This window comes from Rhinolophus sinicus, chromosome 2 (assembly GCF_057876585.1).
Source record: "Rhinolophus sinicus isolate RSI-liver-muscle chromosome 2, RSI-T2T, whole genome shotgun sequence".
NCBI lineage: Eukaryota > Metazoa > Chordata > Mammalia > Chiroptera > Rhinolophidae > Rhinolophus > Rhinolophus sinicus.
In genome coordinates, this window is record NC_142502.1 from 86,898,136 (window position 1) to 86,920,112 (window position 21,977).

The 21,977-nt window shown below is 39.7% G+C and overlaps 1 long non-coding RNA gene across 1 annotated transcript; it reads left to right on the forward strand.

Moving 5' to 3' along the window:
- The first annotated feature begins 8 nt into the window (after positions 1–8).
- On the forward strand, positions 9–10,856 carry LOC109448956 (uncharacterized). The gene is made up of 3 exons (XR_012496638.2): positions 9–1,383; positions 1,643–1,820; positions 10,585–10,856. It is a non-coding gene; the product is annotated as an uncharacterized LOC109448956 (long non-coding RNA).
- Positions 10,857–21,977: the final 11,121 nt, after the last annotated feature.

A 21,977-nucleotide genomic window follows, 5' to 3' on the forward strand; every position in this document is an offset into this window, starting at 1 on the left:
TGTTTATATATCTAATTAAAGGAAATCCTCCTCCCCATACCACCAAAAGCATAGGAGTCAGAGAATCTGAGATTTCCCATATGTGTGGATGCACCCCCTCCGGAGCCCAAACGTAAAAATGAGCTGGTAAATGGGAGCTTCTGCTCCTGGCCAGATATTTGGCCCCTGGCGAGTAGTCTGGGCTGGTGTGGAGGCATAAACGGGGGAGGTGGGGCAGGTCGCGCAGAGCCTGCCTGGTGAGCGCCCTCCATCCGCCTCCTGCTGTCGGCACCGACACCCAGTCCCTTGAAAAGGGTAGATTGCAAACCAAGAAGGAGTAGCTGGGAAGACCCTGGAAGGAATGTTCTCTCGACCCGGTTCATACCCAAGGACTAAGGCCAGAACCCTGAATTGCTCCCCTTCTCCTGTAACTCTTTGTGTCTCACTGTCTCGGAATAAGCAAACCGGTTCCTTCCAAAAGGGCTGCCGACCAGATCAAAGCTAGTCACATTGCTGGATTATTTCTCCGGGTCTACTCTTACTCCCCTCCAGGCTGCCCCTAGTCCTCACACTTTCCCCTTCAAGTGTATTCAAACACCAGATTCCACCTGTGGCCTCTGCCACCCCCATTCCACTCCACCCCACCCCCTGCCAGCTGCCAAAGCTAAAATCTGGAGCCACAGAATCCACGTTTCTTTACAAGACAGAAAGCTGAGCATGCTCAGTGGCCAAATTAAATTTTGGTCTGAAACTAGTGTACACAAGGCGTACAGAGGATGCCAAAAAGTGTATACACATTTTAAGAAAGAAAAAAACTATTAAAATTGTAATACTCAATATATACCGATAACAAAAGATGAATTCACGTCACATTTGACTTCTGCAATGACAAGAGGTGCTCAAAGTGGTTACCATCAGCATCCAGACCCTTCTGATTACAGAGAACTACTGCTTGAGCATAGATAACATCTCTTAAAAATGTACATACAGTTTTTTTTGGCACCCTGGGTATGTGGCTCCACAGACTCCTCTTAGTTCCAACTGTGCACAGGACAGTTTCCCTGGGGTGAGTGAGCGAGGGACTCGTCATCATTTCAACTCTACTAGGAAGGCTCCTTTCTTCCCCGTCAGTGAGGGTGGATCTGAGTACCACTGCCTTGTCCTTTTCATTTCTACTCCAGCATTATCACCTTAACTCTAAACCCAGGCGATCCCTAAGCTCCACTGACCTACCCACTTTGCCCTCTCTTTTGTTTGTTCTGTTGTGATTCCTACATTCTCAAGAAAGGCTACCTGGACTTTGAACTTGAGCCGCTCTTCCTTCAGTCTTGCATTCCAGAAACCCATTTTGTGCCACCTTAGTGGAAAACTGGGGTTCCTGACTGAGAGACTGAATCTGCCATGGTAAGCAAGTCACTGTCTTTACAAGTTTTCCAACTGCTTTAACAAAAATTAAAATAAAGAAGGCCCGGCTCCCTCATCTTAATCTGTTGATTTCCAGAGGGTTATCACACTAGATTATTTTAATAAACACCAAATGTGTTTTAAAGATGTGACTGATCTGTGTAAAAATTCAAACCTCCGTAAGCATTCCCTGTATGCCTCTCCATGGTGCTTACACTTCCTTGTGTTATGATTATTTTTGTATTACCTTAATCCCAAGGAGACTGTGACCTCTTGGACAACAGAAACTTGCTTTCTCGATTCCTGCAACTACCACACCACAGTGCCTTCTGCACACGAAAGGACCAGCAAACTTGTGTTGATTTCAAGGGAAATCAGTGGCAGAATTCTTAACTTTCGTTGTTTCCAAGAATCTGCCAAGACTGAAACATTAACTGGTAAGAGAGACAAAAATGAAAACACCTTATCAACTGGAAATTAGGGAATGAATTCTTTATCCTCCTAAAGAATTTTAAGTTTTCCCTGTTGATATAATTTCTAGTTTCTTTCCCATATACAAATGAGTTTGACACTAAACATAAACAAAATTTAAAAGACCGTCTAAATCAATTTCTTTTTGGAGTAACGCAATTCATTCATTTTCGGTGTGAACCATTTTTCACAACTTTTGGAATTAGAGAGGTCTGGCTTTGGACTTTGGCTCTGCCACCTACAGCTCTGTAGAATTGGATGAGTTACTTAACTTTTATAAGCCTCAATTTCACCATCTTAAGTGAGAAAAGTGGTCCATGGCTTGTTACCAAGATTAAATGAGATAATGTTAATAAAGTGCTTAGCAGAGTGTCAGGCACACATCAGTTCAATCAGTAGATCACTATTCACTGTGTCAGCCAGCCTTCTGGATGACCCCAACCATTCCCGTCTCCTGACGTCTCCTGATTGGTCTACGTAATCAACTTCTATCTTTCTCTCTCAGCTCAGAACCAAAGTCACCACCTTAAATATCTTTGATTTCTTGTTACTGTTAAAATTCTATCTTCCATCCTCTGTTTTTTATTTGGAACATTTAGCCCATTTACATTTAATATAATTATTGATATGATTGGATTAAGTCTACTATTTTATTATTTGTTTTGTTTGTACTATTTTATTTTTGTCCCTCTGTTTTCCTTTCCCACCATCTTTTGAGTAAATAAATATGTTTTATAATCCCATTTTGTCTATTGGCTAGTTGTAGTCATTCTTCTAGGGATTATAATATGCATCCTTAAATTTTCAGTTTATTTAGGGTAAATATACCGATTCATGTAAAATATCATAAGACCCTTTTAATTATCCAGGTCCAATTTGCCACCTCTCTGGTCCTTTATGTTATAGTTTTTATATGTATTGCATTTACATATGTTGTAAACTCCACAACAACATTTAATAATTTTTCTTTAAACATTCATATGTATTCGAAAGAAATAAGGTAAAAAAAAAAATAGCATTTTATATTACTCACATATTCACTATTTCCAGTGTTCTTCATTCCTACCTGATTTCATTTCTTTTCACCTTTCAGGAAAGATGCGTTGGCAGCAATTCTCTTACTTTAATCTGAGGTGTCCTTATCTCATCTTAATTCTTTAAGGACATTTTCAGTGGATATAGAATTCTAGGTTGACAATATATTCTTTCAGAACTCTAAAAATGATCCATTTTCTTCTGATTTCCATTGTTTCTTATGAGACATCAGCAATACTCAACTTGGTACTAACGTGTATATAATGTGTCATTTTTTCTGTCTTCTTTCAATATTTTCTCTTTGTTTTTTTATATCTTGATTGGAGTTTACTGAATCTTGACTAAAAACATAACTCCCCAAATTTAGGATATTTTTAGCCTCAAAATTGATTCCCCAAATTTTTTTGCCCCATTTTCCCTTTGATACTCCAGTTTTACAGATGTTAGACTTTTTTATATTGTTCCACTGATAATTGAAGTTGTGCTCTTCCCTCATTGTTTGCTTCTCTTTTTTCTTCAAATTGGATAATATACAGAGGGTGCCCAATAAATGTATACACATTTTAAGAAAGGAAAAAAACTATTAAAATTACACTGATGGTAACCACTTTGAGCACCTCTTGTAATTGCAGAAGTCAAACATGCCTTGTTATCTTTTGTTACCATTGTATATTAAGTATTACAATTTTAATAGTTTTTTTCCTTTCTTAAAATGTGTATACATTTTTTGGCACCCTCTGTATATCAATCTAGATTCAAATTTACTGGTTCTTTCTTCTACCATCTCAAGATACTATTAAGATTCTATCATCTCAAGATACTATGAAATACAACTTTAGATAGTGTATTTTTTAGCTATAGAATTTCCATTTGATTCTTTTTTATTATGTAGTTTCTTTGCTGGGATTTCCTATTTGTTCATTGAGTATATATGTTCCATTACATACCTGGTCATAGTTATAATAGCTGACTTTAAACCCCTTGTATGCTAATGCCAACACCTGGGTCATCTCAGAGTTAGTCCCCTTGAGTGCCTTTTCTTTTCAACGTGGGTCTGTCTTTTCATATGCCTAGTAACTTTGAATTACATCCTGGACATTATGAGTGATAGAATCTCTGGATTCTATTACATTCTTCCAAAGAGTGTTAATTTTTTGTTTTATTTTAGTTTAGTGTTCAGTCAGCTTGAATGAAATCAGACTCCAAATTCTTGTGTCTTAGTCCAATCAGGCTGCTATAACAAAAATACCATATACTGGGTGACCTACAAACAATAGAAATTTATTTCTCACCGTTCCGGATGCTGGGAGGTCCAAAATTAAGGCATCTGTAAATTTGGTGTCAGGTGAGGACCCACCTCCTTGTTCATAGATGATGGTCTTCACTGTGTCCTCACATATTAGAAAGGAACAAGAGGTCTCTTCAATAAGGGCAATAATTCCATTCACCACTTTCTCAAGGCCTTACCTCCAAATACCATCACTTAGGGATTACATTTAAACATATAAATTTGGGGTAGAGGACACAGATATTCAGTCTATAGCATCTTATTTTCTCTGTGGTGGAGGGCTGCTGAAATTTTGTTTTCAATTATTTCATTCTTTACTGAGCTGCGTGGGAGCTGAACTGTACATGCATAATTAAGGGATCAGCCAAAGATATGGATAAAGTTTATATGCAAAATTTGGAGCTTACGCTCTCACTCAACCCCTTCTAAGGTTTCCTCCTCTCACTTTCCAGTTACCGTGGTCACCCCAACTCTGATCTTTGGTTGCTCAAGACAGTCAGACTTCTCTAAACATTAGCTGATTAATTTATACATTAAATTTTATCTGTTCTACGTAGTGGAGAAAAGTGGCTATGCTTGTCAAAGCCATAAAAACAGAAAACTCACCCACTGTTATTCCTTCTTTGCAAGCATAGACTCTCTTCAGTTTCTGCTTGCTTTTTAGTCACTCTCCAATAGCTTCAGATAGTTTTTCATTTTTGTTTTTTATTTTAATTTCACCCAGCATTATAATCGTTATCTGTGGGAAGGTTGGTAACTAGTCAGTCATTGCTGAAAGAAAAAACACTTTGCCCTGCTTTTTATTAATCATAATCATTTATTCAGCTCCACAGATTGTAATAGGATGTGAGCAATCCAAAATTTCACTTTACAGAGATTTTAATCTACTCCATTCAGAGAAGTTACAAATGAGCAATTTGAGTTTCATCTGCTTTTCTGTTTTTCTCAATCTCCTAATAGATGTGTGAATGATGAGTCAAATATTGAACAACATTTTGCCTCGGTGGAAATGAGCCAAACACTATTTCTCATGTGGGGGTGGTGTAAAGAATTTATCATTTTGCATTGAATTTTTGCCTCTCCCACTATGAGGGATGAGCTCTTGGGTGAATCATATTAACTCCAATATTCATTTTCTTTATTTCTACAAAAAAGATGAAAACTGTCACCCTCAAAAAGCTGTAGAAAAAAATTGTGGATTAATGTAGTGGCAAGATCTTTCTGTACTGCAAAAAACTACACATTAGGCGTTAGCCATTGTCAGTACTCCTTTCTCAGTTAACAGTTAACCAGCCAGAAGAAAGCCTACCCTGTGAGAGCTTTGTTTGGATAAACAATACATAAATTATCGGGTTGAAAGAAATGAGACTGTAAAGCATCTGAATATCAGAGGGACCCAATCAAAACTAGCACTTGCCACTGAACCTGTCTTTTTCCAGGCCTCTGCCTATGTTTTACACTCTCCTTCTCCAAACAAACAGAAATACATGGGTTCAAGCCCAGAGGAGGCTCACAAGCAGCGTTTCCTCAGGTTGTGACAATGCTTTACATTTGTGTGGTGATTTATAGTTTAAAAGAACCATGAACATACATCATCTCAATTTATCAAAATGTGTTTTTTAGTCATTTAAATAAATACATGCTTTATTTATTCTCCACCTTGATCCATAAAGGATTTATGAAAATCATATAGACCAGCTTTTTCTTGTAACACTCTCATTTTATAGTTATGCTTCCTATGATATAAATTAAATCAATATGGACACTTAGTCTTCCCTGAAGGCTAAGACCTATTTCATGAAAATAAGAGAAAATGACATATCAGCAGAACTGTTCTCCTTCTAATAATGAGCCGTGCCATCCAGACAATTCAGATACCATTGCTATATAATAAAAAGTATGTTGATCAGTTAACTAAAATCAAGCTAAAAGACATCATGATTCTGCAGTTAAATTTGCACCATTGCTACAATTGGTACAAACTTGGCTAGAAAAATAACACCTTTTAAGACCTGCCAAAATAACATGAAGTTATTGAAAAAGTTTTTTTTTAAATTTCAGCTGTTTTGATGTATAATGGACATAAAATTATAAGATATTTAAAATGTACATCATGGTGATTATACTGAGTTCATTGAGAGCTTTTATCATGAATGAATGTCAAATTTTGTCAGATGCTTTTTTCTGCGTCTACATATTGAGATGACTATATGATTTTTTATCTTCATTTTGTCATTGATCGACTTGCAGATGTTGAACCATCCTTGCATCCCTGGAGTAAATCCCACTTAATTATAGTATATGGTCCTTTTAATGTATTGTTGAATTTGGTTTGCTAATATTTTGTTGAGGATTTTTACGTCTAAGTTCACCAGGGTTACGTAATTTTATTTTCTTGTGGTGTCCTTGTCTGGTTTTGGTATCAGGGTAATAAGTTTGGTAAGGATTGGAATTCATTCTTTTTTTAAATGTTTGGTGAAATTCATCAGTGAAGCCATCTGGTCCTAGACTTTCATTTGCTGAGAGGTTTTTAAATACTGCTTCAATCTCCTTACTAGTAATTGGTCTGTTCAGACATTCTACCTCTTCATGATTCAGTCTTGGTAGATTGTACGTTTCTAGGAATTTATTCATTTCTTCTAGGATGTCCAATTTGTTGACACATAATTGTTCATAGCAGTCTTCTCCCCTCCTCTGAGCTTCCTGGATCTGGATGTCTATTTCCTTCCCCAGGTTAAGGAATTTTTCAGCCATTATTTTTCCAAATAAGTTTGCTGCTCATTCTCTCTCTTTTCTCCTGGGAACCCTATAATGTGAAACTTAGTCCACTTGTTGTTTTCCCATAAGTCCCTTAAGCTAGCTTCATTTTATTTTCTTTTTGTTCCACTAATTGGATGAATTCTACTGCCCTGTCTTCAATTTCTCCGATCTTTTTTTCCACTTCATCTGGTCTTCTGTTGAACCCCTCTATTGAATTTTTCAATTTAGTTATTATATTTTTAAGCTCTGTGCTTTCTTTTTGGCACTTTCTAATATTTTCTCTCTTTGTTGAAATTCTTGTGTTGTCATGTATCGTCTAAGCATATTTCTAACTATTATTTTGAACACTATCAAGTTTATCACTTATCTCCATTTCATTAAGGTTTATTTCTGGAGTTTTTAGATAAAACAGCCACCTCTCCCAGTGTTGATGAAGTGGCCTCATGTAAGAGATTAACCTTATTGTTCAGCCTGGCCTGAACTCTTAGTTGTCTCTCAAACCTTTGTGATAGTTCAAGTTGCCTTCTTTGTTCTTAGTAGCTCCAATAATTGAGGGTGTGCCAGATTTATTTTAATGTGGGCATTTTCTGATTCACCCAATGTGTAGGAGTCACTCACCTAGTTTCTGGATTTCTTTCAAAGGAAATTTCTCAGTGTGTAGCCATAGATTTAGTGTTTCTGGAAGAGAAGATAAGTTCAGGAGCCTCCTATATTGCCATCTTACACCAGAACTCTGATACAATTTTCCTAAAGAAAAGAAAGAAAAGTTCCAGGAGACAATTATAATAAAATTTTTGAGCACCAGATAGCTTATTTTTCATTTCCCAATTATATTACTAATAAAATCATAAAAAGATAAGATACATACATGTGTATATATATATATATATATATATATATATATATATATATATATATATATTCATACATGTATATACACACACACACATTCAAAAGTACAATACTTAGATTTTATTCAGTTGTGTTTCTTTACTTCAGGGACACACAGAGGTCTCCTCAATTCTGATTTATTCTCTTTTCCATTATTTGATCAGCTAACCAATCTTTTGTTCCTATTTTTTCTTACAAAACACAAGGGAGAAATGTTTTCAAAAAGCATCAATTTGTTGTAAAAGTTTTATTTTCTTAGTATGTGAGTAACTTGTAAACAAATACATTTGTTGTTATTAATTCTACTAGTACCTTAAAATAGATAAAAATTAAAGTGTTTGGGTAGAAATGTCAGTATCCTACATTATTCTAAATACATCTTTAGGGTACGCTAAATCAATTTATAGGAAGATAACACTACAAGTATGTCCTGCTTTAAGAAAATCAAGCATGAAGATACCTAATCTTATAGCAAATTTCAAAGGGGAGATGATTTCTGCTATCTCAGGATTTGTTGCTTTACCAAAAGGATTTACTGCAGGGTTTAAATGGATCATTATTTTAATGCATTGAAATTGATTTTTATTTACCAAAAAAATTGTTTCATACAATTTTGTAGGTATGCATCTAATATACAAAGACTAACTTTCATATTAGTCTTGAATGTGATATTATGTTGTTTGAGAACAGTTGTGCAGACAAACACCTATGAAGACACTACTCTGAAAGTCTTAAGCCAATTAGAACATGAACCCTCACCAGACAGTTTAAGTTTCTCTTAGACACACTATGTAACAAGAATTGGAAAATCATATTAAAGTCACTACTTGCTAAAATCCACATACACATAAAACATTAGAAAAGCTCATTTTACCAGCTTATTTCAGATTTTTAAATTTCTTCAGTGATATAGAAAATAGGAAACTTCACATTTATACGCAAAAACTCAAAGCAATTCTCTTCCAGACCACAAAGTACAATTATTAATAAAAGCCACTGAATTAGGAATTCAGTGAGTCTCAGACCTGCTTTTCAACAAAATAACACAGGGCATCATAAGATTGACCTCTTCCGTGCCTCAGTTTCTCATCTCTAACCAGAGCAAATGGGATAAAAAAAGTATGCATATATAAGGTCTCTGATAACTCTAAAAGGGCTTTGATTCTTCTTCCTCAAAATGTTCTGCTCATTATAACTTTTAGCAAAAGTAAATGGCCCAATGTCCATTATAAATAAAGGATCCTATCAGGTTTTCATTTTTGTAAACAGTTTTCTTCATGATTTACAACCAGTGCACCTCGATTTTTCCATTTTCACATTTTCCCCTTTCCAATGTAACTGTCATCGTTAAAGCTATTTGCCTCAGAATATTTACCTATCCATAGCCCCTAATATTCCTTTCTTTATCTGTTCATCTGGCTCCTCATTTCTTTCTACCATACTGAGAAAGAACACTTCAAAAGCAGAACTTGATAAGTTTAATAGAGTGATTGGCAATCATAGATAATCCAATAATTAAATAATGTCGCTAATAAAATAGACTCTCATTAAGTCATAGAAATGGAAGAACACAGAATGTCAAATCATCATTTTTAGATCTACCTTTTTAATCTCCAAGCAGGTAGTATTTATATAAAATACATGTTTTAATATTTATGCAATAAATATTTGATATTTGTGCTACTTATTTAGTATTTATGATATAAATACTAAAATATATATGATATAACTAGTAAAACATTTGTATTATATAAATACTAAAATATATATGATATAACTAAAATATATATGATAAAACATTTTACTAGTTATATCATATATATTTTAGTATTTATATAATCCTTTTTATAAACCTGAAAGGATACAAATATCAAATTTCATCTATGCCGTTCCCCCTTGGGAGGCTAATGCAACTAGGCAGCGCCATGGCTAAGGGCAGCCAGCAGGAAAAAGGGGAGAGAGGAGCCAGGATCATCCAGAGACAGAACACTTCACTCTGGGGAGGTGGCTGGAGTACACTGTGACTTAGTTGGGAATAATAAACAAGCTGTCCTTCAAATGTGGGCTGGGAATAGTATTTGTATTTCACCACGACTATGTACCTGATCTTTGGCTCTCCCTGAAGAAGGAAGTTGTGTGTGTGTGTGTGTGTGTGTGTGTGTGTGTGTGTGTGTGTCTGTGTGTGTGTCTGTGTGTGTGTGTGTGTCTATACACCAAAGAGGAGGAAGTAGAAAGTGTCCTAAGGAGAGAGCCAAAGGGGAAATGGTTTTAAGAAGTAAACCAACTCAGATGAAAAGTGTAATTATGCATAGAGTGGAAACTGAAAGATACAGATGGTGTGATAATTTGCAAGACTATGCAAAAGAAGTCATTGTTATTATTTTTACCTCACGGATTATGTTGAAGCTCTATTACTAGTATAGCCAGTTACTCTGCTAAGCAATCTTTGTGTTCCCAATAAGTCCCTTATATAAACACAGGACTAACTTCTATGCAAGTAATGAAATATGATTGGACTTATCACAACCCCAAGGCTAGCTTTGTTAGGACTGTTTAAACCATGTGGTAGGCAGACTAATATGGCCCCAATCATCTCCACCTCCTGATCTTCATGTTCTTGTATTATTTTCCTCTCTTGATTTATTGGTTTGCTTCTAGTAGTAAAAGTACAGCAAAATTCATGTGATTTCACTTTCGAAGTTGGATTATAAAATGACCGTGGTTTCCATCTTGTGTGCCGTCTCTTGGATTGCTAGCTCTGGAGGAAACCAGCTGCCGTGGCCTGTGACAGTCCTGTGGAAAGAGCCACATGAGTAAGCTTGGAAGCAAATCTCCTGAAGTATGTCAGTTATGTAAGTGAAGTGGGAAGCAGATGATCACCCCATTGAACCTCGAGATGACTTCCACTCCCGCTGAGATCCTGACTGCCACCTCATGAGAGACCGAGCCAGAACTACCTAGTAAACTGTTCCTGGATCCTTGAACCACAGAAACTTTGAGATAATAAAAGTGTGTTGTTTAAAGCTGCTACGTCTGGGATAATTTGTTGCCCAGTAATAGATCTCTAATGCAAACCATAATAGGTAACAGGTAACAGCTGAAATGCTATGCAGAAGAGCCAGCATCAAGGTAGTGAGGGGATTGAACAGGAGAGAGATGCTCACTGAGGACCTGTGTGGTGCTAGGCAGCAGGCCAGGCACCTCACAGACACACCTTAAGTCATTCCCATTACACTGTCAAACTGGCACGGTTATTCCCATGTTACACTTGAGTAACCTCAGGTTCAGAAGGGTTATCAGGGGTGTCCAAACTCCAGCCCGCGATCCATTGTTAATTGGCCCACAGCAAATTCCAAAAATATATTTAGTTTACTTAAATAAACCAGGTGAGGCAATACGTACTTCACCTTGAGTGAGTGGCCCGGCTGTTTGTGTATTTTACCGCATATGGCTCTTGGTGAAAACTGTTGAAAAAAGTTTGGACACCCTGGGTTAAATAATTTGCCCAACTTTATACCACTAGTAAGTAGCAAACGCCAGATTTTGAACTCTGGATAGCATATACTATACAGAGGGTGCCAAAAAATGTATACACATTTTAATAAAGGAAGCCTGTATTAAAATTGTATTAATAATTCTCACTCTATACCAATAACAAATGATGACTACAAGTCACGTTTGACTTCTGCAATTACAAGAGGAGCTCAAAGTGGTTACCCTCAGCATCAGCATCCAGACACTTCTGATTATGGCGAACTACTGCTTGAGCAATGTTGACCAAAGTGTCCACTTGTTATACATTTTTTGGCACCATGGTATATATATAAAGGTCCTGCTTCTGTTACAACCCTAATTGCAATGGGAATGGAGAACAAATATAAGACTTCATACCACTTGTAATGAGTGAAAATGTACCCAGATGAACCTTTCAGACACATACCTAACATTTTATGTGATAAGAGCTAAAGTAGGGTATGAGCAGAGTGCTGTAGGAACATAAAGAAAGCAACTACTTGTAGTGTGGAAAAGGGATGGAGAGAAAACCTCACAGAGGGGTTACATTAGAAATGAACAGCACAGTTGTTCTGTTACCCCTAGGAGGGCCTGGGCTCTAGAATCAAACTGACGTGGATCCAGACCAGTTAGTGTCTCTGACCTGGACAAGTTGCCTCTTGCTGCCATTCTTTCATTATCTGTACTGATTAAATGAGGCAATGCATGTAAATTGCTTGGCAGACAGTCAGGTATATAGTAAACACTTAATGCCCTGTTTCCCCCAAAATAAGACCTAGCCGGACAATCAGCTCTAATGCGTCTTTTGGAGCAAAATTTAATAGAAGACCCAGTGTTATATTATACTATGTAAGACTCAGTCCTATATAATAGTAAAATAAGACCGGGTCTTATATTAATTTTTGCTCCAAAAGACTCATTTGAGCTAATTGTCCGGCTAGGTCTTATTTTGCTCACTATTAATAATATTGTTATTGTTTTTCTTCAAAATTGACTTTCCTTTAGTAATTGTGTAATTATTAGTACTCCCTTTTATGCTCATTAGTCACTGTTATTTTTCTTAAGGAAGGAAAATACATTTCCCTACGCTAATTGGGCAAGACTTGAAGGAAGCTTGAAACACGGAATATGAGAAAAGGAAAAGGGGGGTTAAAAAATGTGTGTGTTTGTGAGGTAATGATTGTGCTCACACAATCAAATGAACATCTCTGTGAGCAGAGGCAGAGAGGGAGGCTGGCATGTGGACTCTGTATAGGGAGCAAAGACTGCATTTTATTACCTTCATTCTGTCATAACAGCATCAGGTTCACAGTCATTCAGTCAATCTATAAAGCACTCACTCTTCCATTCAGCAAATCCTGACCAAAACCTATTATGTTTCCATGAGGGTAGCATTGTAGAGCTTATATTCTAATAAGGCAAGACAGGCAATCTACACATGATATACAAAATAAAACTACACACGTAAAGTATGAATACATTTGGAATGTGTTAACTGCTGGGGAGATGTTAAAGCAGGAAAATGGGCTGGGAAGACGAAGGAAGGTGTTTTAGCTAAGGTGATTGGGAAAGGCTTGGAAGAAGGAGGGGCAAGATGCTGGAGCTGACAGCAGCGCATCCCATTTGAGTGCTCCCATGGCCAGAGCCTGCCACACACTCACTCATGTCTTGAATTGAGGGAGAGACAAGGAATGAGAAGACTTGGTGTTAGTGTCAGAGTGCCTGATAAATTAACTTTGAAAATGTGAAGACTATGATCTCTTTTGCCAGCTGCTCCCATTGGTGGATCATTTTTGCAGTAAACAGCCACATTGCCATGACGAACATCTTTGACAGACACATTCTTGACCCACACTGACCCCAGGAAGAGCTTCACTCAAAGCTTCATGGTGCATTTCAACAGTACTTTCAGTTGTAACATTGACTGGAGCCAAGGTGACCACCATGCCAGGTTTGAGAACACCGGTTTCCACTCAGCCCACAGGGACAGGACTAGTACCACCAATTTTGTAGATATCCTGGAGGGGCAGACGCAAAGGCTTGTCAGTTGGTCGAGTCGGTGGCAGGATGCAATCCAGAGCTTCAAGCAGTGTGGTTTCACTGGCACTGCCATCTTTGCCGATTACTTTCCATCCCTTGAACCAAGGCATGTTAGCACTTGGCTTCCACATGTTGTCACCATTCCAACCAGAAATTGGCACAAATGTTACCATGTCAGGGGTTGTAGCCAATTTCCTTAATGTAGTTCCTGACTTCCTCAACAATTTCCTCATATCTCTTCTGGCTGTAAGGTGATTCAGTGGAATCCATTTTGTTAACACCAACAATTAGTTGTTTCACACCCAGTGAGTAAGCCAGAAGGGCATGCTCACGGGTCTGCCCATTCTTGGAGACACCTGCTTCACATTCACCAACCCCAGCAGCAACGATCAGGACAGCACAGTCAGCCTGAGATATGCCTGTAATCTTGTTTTTGATAAAGTCTCAGTGTCCTGGGGCATCGATCATCATCACATAATACTTGCTGGTCTCGAATTTCCACAGAGAGATACAAATAGCGATACCACGCTCATGTTCAGCTTTTAGTTGATCCAAGACCCAGGCAGACTTGAAGGAACCCTTTCCATCTCAGCAGCCTCCTTCTCAAATTTTTCAACAGTTCTTTTGCTGATCCCACATTTGTAGATCAGATGACCAGTAGTGGTAGACTTGCCAGATCTACGTGTCCAATGACAACGATGTTGATGTGTGTCTTTTCCTTTCCCATTTCGGGTTAGATTTAGTGGTGGTTTTCACTACCCCTGTGTTCTGGCAGCCAATCCATTGCAAAAAAGCTCTTCAAATAGGTTCTCTATCCCTTGCTTTCTCTCTTGCCTTCTGGTACCCCGATGATGCAAATGTTCTTATGCTTAATGTCCCAGAGGTCTCTTAAACTATCCTCATTTTTTATGGATTCTTTTTTTCTTTTTGCTGTTTTGATTGGGTGTTTTCTGCTACCTTGTTTTCTGAATTGTTGATTTGATCCATTGCTTCATCTGGTCTTCTGGTGATTCCTTCTAGTGCAGTCTTCATTTCAGTTATTATATTCTTCACTTCTGACTTTTTTTTATTATGGTTTCTATGTCCTTTTGTAGGCTTGCTATCTCTGTTGAAGTTCTCACTAAGTTTCTTGAGTATCCTTATAACCATTGTTTTGAACTCTGTCTCTGGTATATTGCTTGCCTCCATTTCATTTAGTTCTTTTACTGGAGTTTTCTCCTATTCTTTCATTTGGGATGTATTTCATTGTCTCCTCGTTTTTGCTGCCTCTCTCTGTTTCTGTGTATTAGGTAAATCTGCTATGTCTCCCAGACTTGGCTGGGTGGCCTTATGTAGTAGGTGCCCTGTGGGTCTGTGGCACATTCTTCCTGGTCACCTGCTCCAGGTGCTCTAGCAGTGTCCCTTGTGTGGGTTGTGTGTACCCACCTGTTATAGTTGAGCCTGGATTGCTATTGGCACATTAGTGAGTGAAATTGACCCTCAGGCTGACTGGCTGTGGGATTTGGCCACATCCACAGCTTACAGGCTGCTGTGCAGGAGGCTTACCCCATTGAGTGGGATTTGCTCCAGCAGGCTCTGGTGCCTGTTGAAACCGTCCTTTGGGTGTGTCGATTGTGGGGCTAATTGGGCGGTGCTCTGCTGTGGTCTGGGCCAACCTCCAAGTATGTTGATTCTGGCGCCTCTTGGGAGGGGCTTTGGTGCACGCCCAGGTCACCCATTGCCTGTGACTAGCCAGGGACTACCTGGTGGAAGCTACAAAGTGATCCACAGTTGTTCATTGCCTGTGCTAAACCTGGCAGTGCATGGGAGAAGCCACGCTGCAAACCGAGGTTGGCTGCCACCAGTGCAGGGCCTGGGGTAACTCCATAAAAAGCCAGGACACCCCAAAGCCTGCTGCCACCTGCCAGCTCCCTTAAGGTTCAGACACTGATAATGAATGCCTTGTGCAGTTCCTGAGTTGGGTGAGGCAGGGTCTCAGGGAGTCACTAGAGTGGGAAAAGTTGTGGTCACCAGGTTAATGTAGACTCTGGTTTGGTGCCAGTGCTGAGCCTGGAGCTACTCAGCAAAAGTCTCAGAGCACACTGAGGCCATTTGCCGCCTGCCTGCGGACTCCTGATAGTTTCCCAAAAGAGTGCAATGTGGGCAGGGGAAGGCTGATCTCTGAGAGAAAGAGCCTCCAGCATTGGGGAACTTGTGTGATCCCAGTGAATCAGCAAGGCAGAGCTTCAGAGCTCACCAGACCAATCAGATTCAGATTTGTCCATGTAGGGGCGGGCTCAATTCAGGAACTATGGTGCCTGCCTGCCGGCTGCATAGGAGGAAGACCACGCAGAGGGAATATGCCGACTGACCTCCAATCCTCACCTTGAAGCCATTACACCTCAGTCTGCTCCCTGCATGCATCTGACGCCCCAGAGTCACCATGCCTCCACCAGAGCCCAAGGTGAGTGCCTGCAAGTGAGTGAGTCTGTGCACGGACCCTTTAAGAGAACATCAGTGTTTCCCACAGCCTTCCATCCCACCCTGATGGTCAAAATCACCACTGTTTTTCACAGCCGTATGTTGTGAAGGCTCCTCTTCCCAGCAGCTGTACTCCAGGCTGGGGAGACTGGTTTGCAGCTGGGGTCCCTTGCTCCTCTGGAGGGAACCGCCACAGCTGAGATATCATTCCTGATTCTCAACCGCCACATGGAGGTTTGAGACCAGTCCATTTCGCATCTCTATCCTTCCCACCAGTTTCAACATGGCTTCTTCTTTTATCTTTTATAAAACTTCTTTTCAACCAGACTTCAGATGATTCTCCAGGTTGATTGTTCCATAATTTAGTTGTAATTTTAATGTGTTCACAGAAGGAAGCAGGTACAGTGTTTATCAATCCACCATCTTGGATCTCCTCTATGTCCTCATATTTCTAACGAACTATAATTCTACAAAGCTGTACATTTTGCAATGTGTATACAGGCAGCCAAAAGAAGCTGTAAGACATCTTACTCAAACATTTGCACACCGAGTCAATGATTCTTAGTGAAAACAATCTACATCTGGTGAAACACAGCAGTGTCCTCTTCTGGGCTGATAAAACATCTGCTATTCCTGGCTCACCTAGAGCAATGATCTGCTTAAAAGCTGTCACATCCACTTCCCTTTGTGCCCTGTGTTAGAGCAATTTATAGAGTGATGGGAAATTTCAGTTCTTTCTTCCTCCTCTTGCTCAGGGAACCTGTTGACAATTATAGCCTTTACGTGACAAGATCCTTTTGACACAGCAAGTTGGTGGCAGTTGCCTCCAGGAGGGTTCTGCTGTTTTAGGAAGAGGCTGACAGTTATCTGCTTTGATTTCCACAGGCTACTACTTTTGTTGTGAAAACTTTTCCAGGACTTTTGAGGGGGGTGTTTATTTCTTCTTGTACCGTGGTGACAATTTTCTTTTCTCACCATGGGTGCTGCTGCATGTAATTAAGCTCTGCTCCAAAATAGTCAGAAGTGGTGATTACATTGCCATCAGCTGAATGCCACCGACTCTATCCCTATGAAATTTAAAGAAGCTGTGGTGACTTTTGTTTGCTTTTCTTAAAAACTCAGTCCACACACCCATGAAGCACTTCAGTTTAAAAACTAGACGACAGTTTTTAGCTACCTTGTCTGTATCTCAAAATCAGGATTTTTCCACTTTGGCACTATTAGCATTTTGGATTGGATAATTCTTTGTTGTGAACAGTGTCCTGTGCATTATGGAATGTTGACCAGCCTCCCTATCTCTACCCACTAGATGCCAGTAGCTGTGAGAATCAAAAATGTCTCCAGACATTACCAAATGTCCCCTGGGGGGCAAATTGTCTCCATTTGAGAATTATTACTCCAAATGATAAAGTGTGGATATAGATTGTGTTGTTTGGTAACATACATTTCATTGTTTCATTCTTTCCTTTAAAAGCCTCAAAAAATTTCTGTTTGCCTAAATGTATAATAGAAATAAAGTTCTTAATCTTGCTTATTTTTCTAAAGAGTTATCCAAAGTGATTCCTAATGAGTTTAACCAGTTAAAGAGGGAATGAGGCGGGGAACTTTTAATTAACTAAACAATGCCAATTTATTCACAGTATATACCTTTAAAAATGCTAGAAACTAGTTGATTTTAAAAATTGTGCTATTTATGCCACATTACTCACCTGTTAATTTGCTTTTAGAGTAAGATATTTTTGAAACCTAAGTTTAATAACGATTCTACTACCATGAAGCCTACTTTATTTCAAAGATTCCCTCTAAAATAATTATTCCAGGGCCTAAGATACTTACATAGTGATAAAGATCGATGGGATCTGTTAGGCAACCTCAACACAACTCCTCATTTACACCTGGGGACACTGAAACCCCTTGTGGCAAAGCAATTTGAGGATGTAACAGTGGCAGTATCAGGAAAGATCTTCTGAGCCCTGATGCAGTAACGCCACCTAACATGCTAGTTGCTTCAGAAATCTAGGGAGCAGCAATGAAGACCTCAGCTTTTTTTTTTAAGATTTTTTTTTTTTTAATTGGGGAAGGGGAACAGGAACAGTGTGTATTTCCAGGGTCCTCTCTACCACAAGTTTGCTGGTTCGACTCCCGCAAGGGACCTTACCTTTTTGAAGCGAGGTGGTATTCATGCCACAAGGGACAATGAAAGGAGAAGAAAATGCCATAGATCTTATCTTCATGATTTTTCAATTGTACTCAGACTCAGTATAGCCCATTCCCACAAAGCAGTTTTATTTATGTTGGAGAGTCCACTACTGATGTCCATGTGTGTCTATCACACCAACTGGGACACTGTCAGCATCAGTAAATATTTGATCGATGACGAGCGGGTAGCCAGTGCAAATGCTCAAAGATGGAAGAGGAGGAGGACCTCCCAAATGCCAAAGGAGAATTCACAGAGGTAGTTCTGATTTCCTCACCCTAACAATCAATGCAGGTTTAGTTGTCAGAACATTCTGTTGATTTGTCAAGGATTTTAAGAATTCTAAGGAAACTTCCAATGGTCTTCGTTGATGTAAGGCAGTTTTGGAGCTCTGCATTGGTCCAGGACGATTTTTAACCAGAGTCCTTGGGATTTCTGGAGGTACTCATTAATTTTTTTCATTTGAAATATGATCTAGAATTAATCTAAGACCCCAGTGGAAATTAAGGGTATGTAGCAGAGCTCAAACTTTAATGTGGATAGGAATCATCTGGGGATCTTGTGAAAATCCAGAGGCTGAGCCAGTAGGTCTGGAGTTGGGCCTGAGGTTCTGCATTTCTGACAAGCTCCCAGGTGACATTGATGTTGCTGGTCCGAGGGGTAGGATGCTGAACCAATTTAGAACCATCTGGTTCACAGCTATAATACAAATCAATGAAGCAAGTGGCTGCCCGCTCATCTCTCATCTTTATTTCTCCATGAGCAGTGTAAGGAGGTATTACAAATTCATTTATTTTGACAAGAGATATTTATTGTGATCCCATTATATTAAAAATGTTATGGTAAAATCTAAGACAAATACAAAGATAAATCAGAAGTTATGCCTATATTCAAGGTGCTTTCAAGCTAATAGAGCTAGAATCAATGAGTAAATAGCCAAGAGCATAAAGCAGAAGTGACAAAATTGAATTACAAACAAAATTACAAGAGGATTTGAGTAAAAGTGGCAAGAGCACAGGTTGTGAATCAGACACACCCAGGTAGTAGTCTCAGGGGTACCATTTCCTAGCAGTGTGATCTCTGTGTGTTAGGCCTTTTTCCATCCCCCCTCACTTTCCATTCATTGCAGCCCCTGCCCTAGTTCAGGTCTTTTCATCTCGTTCTTGGACTCCTAACTAGTCTCCTTTCTATATACAGCCTTTCTCCTCCGAAATCCTTAAATCTTGCTTGGTACATGGCAGTTGTCTGTGCAAAACTTTCAATAATTATTGTGATGGACAGAATGAAGTTAATGCTGTAACCTGACATTTAAGACTCAAAATCTGGTTCCTGGTTATCTCTTCAACTTTTTACCCAGCCTCTTCCTAAAGATATGAGTCAGGGGTCTCTAAACCCACTCTGTGTGTGTGTGTGTGTGTGTGTGTGTGTGTGTGTGTGTGTGTGTTCGTTCCTGCCTTGCTCTCAGGGTTCTCAAGCATTCTCTTCTTCCCTGGCTCTGCTCATCTGAATGTTGCCTGTCGCAAGAGGCTGTGCTGCTTTTCCTTTGCATCTCTGACATCCTCCCTAGAAGAGTAATTCTAGCCCAGGATGATGTCGTTGCTCCTATCTTCAATATATATCTTCAACAGCATCTCCCCATTTTCTTGGAATGTTTATTTGATGTTACACAAAAATGGGTTCCATGTTCAAATACATGGGGGATTCCAGGTTAACAAATGGTATGGAGTTATATTTGGTAGGACCTCCCCCCAGCCGTTTAATATGCTAATATGCATGGAGACTCTCCAAGGAAGGGGCATAATGAGTGGTTCCCCCACTTAGTTGACCAAGGAACACTTTTCACTGTTCATCTAATAGGGCTAGTGTTTCTCAGAAGTGTTCTTTCTGCACCATTCACGTGACATTTAGCACAGACCACATTACATGTTTATCTTTGCATTTAATTTTGCCTTCCCTATAGCATATAGGAAACTCCAAGGCAAGAATAAAATCCCACCTGTATACACAGGAGATGCTTTATAAATGTGTCGATACAAAAAAAGGCAAATCCACTTAGCAGCTGACCCTTGCCTTCGGGCCACCACCAACGCTTGTGCAGATTGAGAATGCCACAATTTTAGGAGGTAACACTCACCTGTGCTACAGTGTGAGTCGCACTTCTCCAAACAGCGTGCTGCTCCCCGGACAGATACACTCGGGGCCCCCACCTTCCAACTCTTGTGCCCAGGAGAGCTGTCTCTGTTTTCTTCACGTTCACGGAGTACAACAAATCTTCACATCCTCTTAAATATTCCATTCACACAAACTTGTTAGTTAGTATCATGTACTTCACTGAAGATTTTATGGGAGAAACAGCAGAGGGAGTTTGCATCACACACATTCAGTGAACATTAAAAAAATGACCCGGTAGACGTTTCTGTTTTCCTGAAGACACTCTTCACCTTCGCCACCTGTACAGGCACTTTTTTCTCTGTCCTTCCTCCTACAGGCACACTGACTTTCCTCCATTTTTAAACTTGGATTTCTCTAAACCACCGTGGCAATTCATAGGAAAAAGAAGTGAACAGCCTCAAGCCAGCACAGAAAGTCTTTATGACATCAAAGTGGAACAGCTGGGTGTTTGGAGGTTTGCAGGGATAAAATGTGAATGCCAGCCAAGCACAACATGGAGAACTATTTATATGGCTCCACTGTAAATGTCTGTACATATCAGTTGGCTCAGATTACACAATGGGATGATGTCCACAGCATGGGTATGATGCCTGCGCTGAACTGATAAATATGAGGGGGTCCTCAGCACTGCCCTACCTGTGTGCAACCTTCTGCAGCTCATACAATGCTCCTAACAGCACGTGTACGCCCTGGGCAGCCCCAGCAGGAAAACCTAAAGGACAGCATTGAGGGTTGTTCTTCCCACTGAAATAGGGCTGAGAACCTGAGGGGTAAGTGCTGTTTGTCTCTGAGGTCAGCTGCGGGGGGGGGGGGGGGGGGGGGGCGGGGGGGGGGTCCCCGTGGGGCAGGGTTAGCTGATTTCCCAGCCCCAGGAGTTCAGATAACAATCCTGTCATACTTCCGGCTTCTCCTGCAGTTGCTATACAAAGCCGTTGTTAATGCTACTTTGAACTATTCTTTGTTCTTTGCTCCCTTTAGGATTATACATGCAATATAGATTTTATGTTGCCCTAAACAGCTCATTTCTTCTGGCTGTGCTTGGCTATCAAGATTGGCCTTTGTCATAGTAAGAAAACATAATAGTTAAGTCATAGAAAAGGGTTCAGAGAAACGTACAGAAAATGGGTTTAAAGTGTCTGAGTTGAAAGCTCAGGTCTCTTCCAGTAGAAGGCTCAGGCAAATCAAGTTTTCTCTATCATAACATTTGCTGATCACTTTGGGATGCTATGAGACGCAAGGACGATGATGGTGGCTGCCGGATCAGTGACTCCTGAACTTTATTGCATCTTGGAATTATTTGGGGAGCCTATCAAAATCCCCGAGCCCTGCCCAGGTTGCACCCTTTCCAATTAAATCACCTTGTCTGCGGATGGAAGTCAGCCATCAGATTTTAAAGATTCCCAGGAGATTCCAAAGTGCAGCAAAGTGTTGGAAGGGATGGGCTGAATGGTGCATTCCTTACTCCAGGATCCTGGTTTACCTGTTGAGTAAATCGAGATTTGCCAGCACTGAGTTTGTTCTCCTGAAGTCGGCATGCGTGCTAAGTATTTGGTACTGCTAATAATTATTCTTTCTGTGTATAAGAACATGGAGAAATTTGGACCCCACCCCACAACTACTAGATCAGAATCTGTGATGGAATCAGATCCCTAGTTGATTCTCTTGCACATTAAGGTTTGAGCAGACACTAACTGCTAGAAGGCCTGGGCGAGACTAGAACTATCCTTGTTTCCCCAGTGGGCCTACTACTGCCTTGCCAATGAAGGG